The sequence below is a fragment of the Echinops telfairi genome, unplaced genomic scaffold (genome assembly GCF_000313985.2).
Source record: "Echinops telfairi isolate 266 unplaced genomic scaffold, ASM31398v2 ScPeMD7_6080;HRSCAF=6971, whole genome shotgun sequence".
Lineage (NCBI taxonomy): Eukaryota > Metazoa > Chordata > Mammalia > Afrosoricida > Tenrecidae > Echinops > Echinops telfairi.
This window is the reverse complement of record NW_022109980.1, coordinates 429,187-437,384: the sequence shown is the minus strand read 5'-3', so window position 1 is coordinate 437,384 and position 8,198 is coordinate 429,187. Positions and strand designations below refer to the sequence as shown.

Sequence of the window (8,198 nt, the reverse complement as noted above, 5' to 3'; positions counted from 1 at the left end):
AAGTGAGACGTCAACTAAGTTCACCCAGAAGAAGCCCACCAGGCTGTGTGATTAAATACAATTGACTGTCAGAAGGGAGTGGGCTCCACCTAGGGTGGGACGGACTCTAGGGTCTGATTGCTCTGTTTAGATGCCTGAAAACCCTCAGGCAGACAACCTTTACGTCCAAGTGTGTAGTCATTGACCATGTGTTAGCAAGCAGCATCTTAGGTTTGGCATATAATATGAGGCACAAGCTGAGGAATAACCTTTCTGTTTCCCACATCAACTGTTCCACAAAAGTGAGTTGAACTGAGCCCTATGGACTGCTATGTGGACTAATTAGCTGTTATATTCCTTCTCTATATATATCTATATCTACATCTATATCTAATCTATATATCTATCTATATATAAAAATCATAAGTTCTGGTTTTGTTTCTCTAGAGAATCCTGCCTAACACAGCTGGGTAGTATGGTGGCTCTTTTACCAATCGAGTTAGGTAGCCTTATATCAGTACATAAGAACTGAGTTTTTATTTCATTTTTTCTATTATTTTCCTATTTTTGAGTTCACAGATTTCTTGTCTCCTCTTTATTATTCACTTTCTTTTGCTTTTGGATTTATTTTGCTTTTCTTTTTCTATTTTGTTGAAGTAAAGTCCTTAGATTATTGATTTGAGAACTTTATTCTATCTATTTATTTTTTATGTTTATTTTTTTGTTTGTTTGAATTGAACTTGTATGTCACAAAAGAATCCAAATCTGTTTCTGTTTTACTTTTCTTCCTTTTAGAGGACAATTTTAAGGCTGTTAGCCTTCTCTCTCTCTCTCTTTAAAAGTGAACTTGATTTATTTGGTTTTGGTTTTAATTATTTATAGAGATATATTGATATTGATATATATTTAAATCCTCCCCTTTTGTTTGTGGAGTATAATACAAAGAACAAATGTCATTGCATAGCCCATCTCATGAAATCAACCAAGGAACAGTATCCCATTAAACACCCCTGTATATGTCGTTCCTTTTTGTTATTTTTAAAATTTTTCTTTTCCCACCCTCCCTCCCTCTCTAGTTTCCTGTCCCGTTCCTCCCTACCCCCATCCTTGCCATCGTTTTTTAAAGTCTCATCCTTTGGTGTAAAAATCATGTGTCTTTTCTTTTAATTTGGAATTTTAAGTATGTATAAAAATAGCAACATGAGAAACAAGGAGTTCTAAGGCTTGTACTTTATATCTAGGTGAAAGGATTCCGGATTAGACCACATATAATATGGCATCAGGAAGCTAAAGCAAGGTGCAGTTTTGCATGAAGAAGATAATCAATTAGGTGCATTCAAGACTGACTTCATTATTTTTCTGTAGAAAAACTGATTTATCTGATGGTGTTTACTATGTTTACCTATAACTAATTCAAATGACTAGAGCAGTAGCATATTCAACTTATTTCCAGGAAGATTCTTCACATTTCCTGGTTTTGAAGGCTCTTCCACAAATCTTCTACAGCTACATATCCTTGCAAATACCAGTTATATAAGACTTCCCTAGTGGCTGGCCAAAGCTGAGGACTTGTTCTGGGAAGCAAACAGAAGCAGCTACTTCCATGAAGCCAGGGACACATAACTACTTTGGTTTTGAACCTCTAGAGAGGAGGGGTCCAACAAAACCTTCACAACCAATACTACTAAGTTTTGGGGGAAACCCAGGAGGTGCATTTTGGCGATAATCATAATTGTCCACCCCGTGTTTCATACCTTGGCCTAGATGCAGAAATACTTTTCCTGACACCAACTTGTATACGGCTCACAAAAATGTCCAAGCTATGAAATGTTTTGCTGTGTTTTCAAGGACAGTCTTTAGCTCTTCCACATACTTAAATAGACCTTCTGGAACTGAGTAGAGTGACAGCATATCAACCTTGATGTAGTAATTCGTTTCAGATACATCCTTTCGAGCCACATAGATTTTGAAGGTGAGCAAACTCAGGCTTGTGGGTCCCAAAGATCTCTGAATTATCTTGAATATACTGTTAGCCCATTTTTTGTTTTTATTTTCCTTTATAATAATGGTATCATAAAATATTTATTTTTATTAGATTGACTAACTTTTCTGAGCATAATGTGCTCCAATTCTGTCCACGTCTTGAGTGTTTGATAGACTTGTCATTGGTTTTTAATGATGCATAATATTCCACTGTATAAATGTACCAGTTTATTAATCCATTCCTCTATAGTCGGAGTTTTTTATTATTTCCATCTTTTTGCTATTACAGAAATTGCTGCAATATCATTAATGTGCATATGCCTGTTCGTGTTGTGTTCATTATTTCTTTAGACTGTATACCAAGTAAAGAGAGTGCAGGATCATAAGGTCTTTGCATTTGTTTAAGGAAACATCATACTGTTTTCATAGTGGTTATACAGTTGTACAATGCCACCAGAAATGTATGAGTGTTCCAATCTCTCTATATCATCTTTAGCATTTATTAGTTTCTGATTTTTAAAACTTTGTGAAGTGTATTGGTGTCAGGTGGTATCTCATTATTTTTTAATTTATATTTCTCATTGCTAATGAGCTCAAACATTTCTACCTTTGTTGGCTGTCTGGATGTCAACTTAAGTGAATTGTCTAATCATGTCTTGTGTCTATTTTTTGATTGGGTTATTTGTATTTTTTATTAAGTTGTTAAAGTTTTCTAAATATTTCTCAATTAGCCCTTTATCTGATATATTATTGCTAAGTACTTTTCCCCAATCTGTGGGTTCACTTTTAACTTTTTTGATGAAGTGCTTTGAGGTGCATTAATGTCATATTTTTAGAAGGATCCAGTCTCCTATTTCGTCTTCTATAGTGTGGGTACTTTTCTTTCTTTTTCAACAGTTTTATTGGCAAGTAATTTACATATAGTATGATTCAATAGTTCAATCATTTAATCATATCAAGGAGAATTGTACAATCACCCCCACATCAATTTTTTCAGAACAGTCCCCCTCCCATGGTTATATCGCCTCCAAGATGAGTTAAGCAATCACAACCCATTCTAGTGCTCCCTCCCCCCTTCACTCTCCACCATTTACTCCCAAGATCCCCTTAACCCTCCCCATCATCCACCCCCCATCCCTGCATACCCTATAACCCCTTGTGTCAGTTATTCTCATTATGCATCCACTCCTCCTGTGCTTCACAGCTGGGAGACCCGACAGAAAACAATAAAAAAAAAATCTCGCTAAGATGGAAAGGTTAAAAGCAAAATAGTATACAGACAAAGATATGAATAATACATAAGAAGGGGCAGTCCCCCCAAAACATTGAAAAGGCCAGGGAATAAATTTCTGTCACACAACCAGTAAGAGATACTTGCACCCAGAACATGTTCAGGTCAGGTCTATAGGGAGGTCATCTGGCCAAGTATCAAGGTCGATCCAGCATAATCAATGGTCTCTGCCTGTTAGTAAGGCTGTTCGAGACTCTGCCTATGGCTAGAGTGGATCTGCTAGGGCCTCAGCTGGGCTATACACTCTGCAGATGGATTTTTGGCTCCACCGTCCCCCATAGCCCTCCATGAATTGGATGTTCACACATTTTTGCTCTAATGCTTTTCTCTTCACCATATTCGAATTTTGTAACTGTCGTCTCTGGATCACCCCAACTGCTGTGCTTTTTCTCTGTGGACTCCGTGGACTTCCTCGCTTAGATGGCTTTGTTTGAGTACAAGCCTTGAAGATCCCAGACACTATTTTGATTGATTAGCTGGGCATCATCTGATTTCTTTACCTAGTGTGGGTATTGTTTGTTACGTTTGGTATTGTATTTACGCATGTATGTAGGCCCATAAGTATGGCCCTATTCGTTCGTTGATGGTCTTTATGGTTTTAGAGTCTGTGTTTAGGTCTGGAATTCATGTTTGTACACGGCGTGAAGAATGGGTCCTGTTTCATTTGTTGGTAGGAGACCCAATGTTTCCAGCACCATTTGTGGAAAAGGCCATCTCTTCCACCACTTAATGTGTTTTGGTCCTTTTTCAAAGATCAACGTAGCTACATGTGCTTGGTTGTGTTTCTGGGTTCTCATGTCTTAGACCATTGATCTTGGTATCTGTCATTGTACCGTCACCAAGCTGTTTTGAGTACAGTGGCTACCTTTGTGCTATCAATGTCCCTCTGCCTCAGCTGCATCACACTTTTATAATCAATATGCTGTGTTTCATTAAAAAAATAAGCTTATGATTAAAGAATCCAAGTCAAAAAAAATCCAAGTCCACTTCAGTTTTATTCCTCCCTCTTTTACAGAGCCTAAGGGTAAGGATTCTGAAGGCTTCTCAAGGCCGCGAGCCTTCGCTCTTTTAGAGAAAAGAATAAACTTTATTTATCTACTTTGGCTTTTAAAAGAAAAATGTATCCCATGCCATTAAGGCTCTTCCTCTTTTCCCGGTCCTCTGCTTCACCAGGCATGGTGTCCTCCGGGGACAGCATGTTGTCCTTCCTCCTAGTAATAGGTCCTTCCTGACAGTGCCAGCAACATTACTATCCTTTTCTGAAAGGTCCATAGCCTTTTAAAGTTTAGGGCGTCAGCGAAACCTGGGACAGTAGTAAGTCATGGAGAACTGGGGGCAGAAATGGCTTCTGGAATGCAGACGACGCTCTCCAAATAAGAGTTCCAGGAAGTAGCCTTGGCCAGTCCCTTCCTTGACCAAAAGAAAAACCATGGCGACCCATGTCATCGGATACTTCGGTGACATTTTTTGAGCAACGACCATAGTGCTTGTATAATTTTACATTCCTGCCAGCAGGCGCAAGGGTTCTAACATCTCCATGTCCAGCCCAGTCCCTATTCTTATTTATTTTTGTAACCCTAGCCATCCCAGGGTGGGTGAGGTGCTAGCTCAGGGTGATATTGCTGTGTATTGCTGGAATGATCGAGGAGCCCTGGTGGTGCAGTGATTAAGTGCTCAGGCACATCCTACCAGCCCTTCCCTAGGAGAAAGCTATCACAGTCGGCTTCATTCGGATTCCCAGGCCTGCAAACCCTGAAAGGCAGTGTTACTCTGTCCTATACCACCACCATGAGTCAGATTGGACTTCATGACAATGGGTTTCATGATTACTGACAACGAACACCTTTTCATATACTTATTGGACCTTTACTATGAGCCCTGGTGGTTATCGTGGACTGCTAACCAGAAGGTCTGCAAACAGCCATTCCGGGAGAAAGACCGGGCTTTCTACTCCTGTAACGAGTTATAGTCTCGAAAACTCACAGGGGCAATTTTACCCTTGTCCTATAGGACTACTTGTCCTATAGGGTCGCCATGGCAGTGAGTTTTGTTTCAGTTTGGCTTATTGGACGTTTGAATGCTATCTTCCTTGGAGAGATGTCCATTCAATTCTTTTGCTTGCTTTGTAAGCGAGGTTGCTTCTCTTTGTTGTAAGAATTCTTTTTATATAGTGTGGATCTGAAAGCCCGATCACATACAGAGTTCCTAACTGTGTTTATGTGTTTCACATTTAATTTAAAAAAATCTTTCTTTCATCATCTACCAAACAAGGTGTATATATTTATATATTCTGACTTGGCCTCTATCTCTCTTTTTTGTATATAAGAAAGAGCTTTATATAAAAGAGCAATTGTATCTTGAGAAAACATCCCAACCCAGTCAAGATCAAGTCCACACTAAGTCCTTGACACTGAATGGAGGATCACAGGCCAGTGGATGGAAAATCTTGTGGATCCAGTGGTGGTGGAAGCATCTCAGTGTTGGCAGGAGTCTTTTACATGGCTCCTCCAGCTCCAGGGTTCTAGCATAGCTCCATGTGTCTTGTCAGCAGGAATGTCTCCCTGGGAGTGAGCTGGTGCCCTGCCTCCAGAGAGCTATTTAGCTCCTTAGCACCTCCAAATGAGGTCTTCAAGCTGCGACTTGATTAACAGGCTAACCTCTACTCCTTCACTCTTAATAGTCTCAAACTAATAACAGATTATGTAGCTATCACACCACGGCCTCTATCTATGTAATAGTGTTGCTATCTTCAAAGTTATCATGCCTCCACAGTGCCTGTAAGTGTGCACTGTGTGCTGTCTTCCCTAGTCTTGAAACTTGCTGCTTCTCTGATGTCCTAAGCTTTGAATCTAAATTGATATGCTTGGGAAAGCTCGCCCTCTGGTGTTCATCCCAGGTTAGTTCAGCTGATAGTGAACCGTTACCGTGGTTTATGGTCCCTACCTAAAAGTGTACGCGCAGAACCGCTCAGCTCCAGAGAACATGGAGCCGCTCAAGCTGCAGGTTTCGCAAGGCCTCTGGCTTTCTTAAAATATCCTTGTCCTTGAACCTTCAAAAGTATCACACAACCTATTTGTGTGTGTTTATGTACAAGCTTATTAGATACAAACCAGTTAAAAAACAACTGAATGAATTGTCGAGTTAATTCCCACTCGGAGACTGTGACTCTGTACCGGGGGAGAGAGCTCCGTCTTTCTTCTGAGGAGTGGTTGATGGTTTTGACTTCTGACCTTTTGGTTAGCAGCCCCATAGGGCGCCTGCAGTCATTCAGCCAGGGATGAGTTAACTAAATGTTTGACAAGTATGGCCCTCGAATCATGTTATCAATATCCAAATGACCCTTGGCAGAAACAGGGCTCCCCACGCCTGCCTTAGAACAATCAACCATTCGAGATCAAAAGGCCAGCATTTGCTAAGGATAAAGTTGAGAAGGCAGGAATGTTGAAGAAAGGAAGAGGAATAGAAACCGGGAACACAGGGAGGAAGTGGGGCTAGCGATGCTATATTGTGGCAATTGGAGAACGGAAAACAAATTTGCTCTGTCAACCTTTACCCAATTCTCAATAAAAAGTTTTTTAAAAGAAAAGAAAATGAAGGTTAAACAAGACAAAAAGAAAGTGTTTCCTTACTGCAGAACTTCTCAGAGATTTTGCAGTGCTGTGATGTATTAGAAATTTAGAACACGTGGTCCTACCTTCCCCGTGTCAGGTGGCCAGAGAGCCTTGTTGCCAGAGCGTCTTGCAGGGCTAGTATTCTAAGGAAGCTATTCTTGAAAATGCTGATCTGTAGTCTTGAAACTGCTGATAATTTGATTTTATCAAGGAATGGTCATGACCTCTGAGTTTCTTTGCTAGATAAAAACAAGGCCCTGACAGCCAATCTGCTGATATGAGATCACACGCACACACTACGCACACATACAAACACACAGTTGCCATAGACTTGATTTCAACTCCTGTATGTCAAAGTAGAATTATGCCCCCATAAGGTTTCTGATGGCTAACTTTGGGGAAATAATTTGCCAGGCCTTTCTTCTGAGGCACCACTGAGTAGACTCAAATTGCCTACTTTTTGGTTAGTAGCCAAGAATGTAACTGCTTGTATCACCCAAAGACTTCCTATTTATCAAAAGATGTATGTATTTTAAGTTATGGTGTACACTTAAAGTAACAATATATGTACTTGAAAGTAGTCCATAATTTGGGCATTTATTTAAATGATGTAGATTCTTTCTGAATTGCTGAATTCTGTTGTCTACCTCAATTTGGTTAAATAGTGATAGAGCTTGATTCAATCATTGATGTGCACTCAGAAATCTATTAGCCAGTGTCCCTGATATGTTTAGAGTATTGAAATCTTATTTTATGTGCCCTCTTTGGAGTTCAGTTTAAAGCCAACTTCAGGAGTGGATGGGGAATGAGAGATATATTGCTGGTATCAGATGGATGTTAGCTTAAAGCAAAAAATACAAGAAAGCTGTTTACCTGTCTCATTAACGATGCAAAGACCTTCAATTGTGTGGATTATGACAATGGATTACACTGAGAATAATGGAGACTCCAGAACACTCAATTGTGCTCATGTGGAAGCTGTGCATGGATCTAGAGGCAATCATTTCAATAAATCAAGGAGCTACTTCCTGGTTTAAAATGTGGAAAGGTGTATGTCAGGGCTGTATCTTTTTACTATACTTACTCAATAACAACTGCTGATTCAACCGAAAATCCTGGTCTACCCAAGTTGATATAAAATCTTTAGCACACATGAACTTTCTTCTTAAAGAAACACACCATAGATAAAATACAGAAACAATATAATTGTGCGTCAATGTAAAAGAAACAGTTTCATAACCAGAAATGGAATGAAAACACTAGAGCGTTGTTGTTGTTACGTAGAACTGAGTCAGTTCAGACTCAAAGTGACCTTATGCACAACAGCACGTAAC

At 39.6% G+C, this 8,198-nt stretch overlaps 1 pseudogene; it reads right to left on the bottom strand.

Annotated features, from left to right (window-relative positions):
• Positions 1 to 1,400: 1,400 nt before the first annotated feature.
• LOC101644826 lies at positions 1,401 to 4,684 on the bottom strand (annotated as a pseudogene).
• Between the last annotated feature and the right edge of the window lie 3,514 nt (positions 4,685 to 8,198).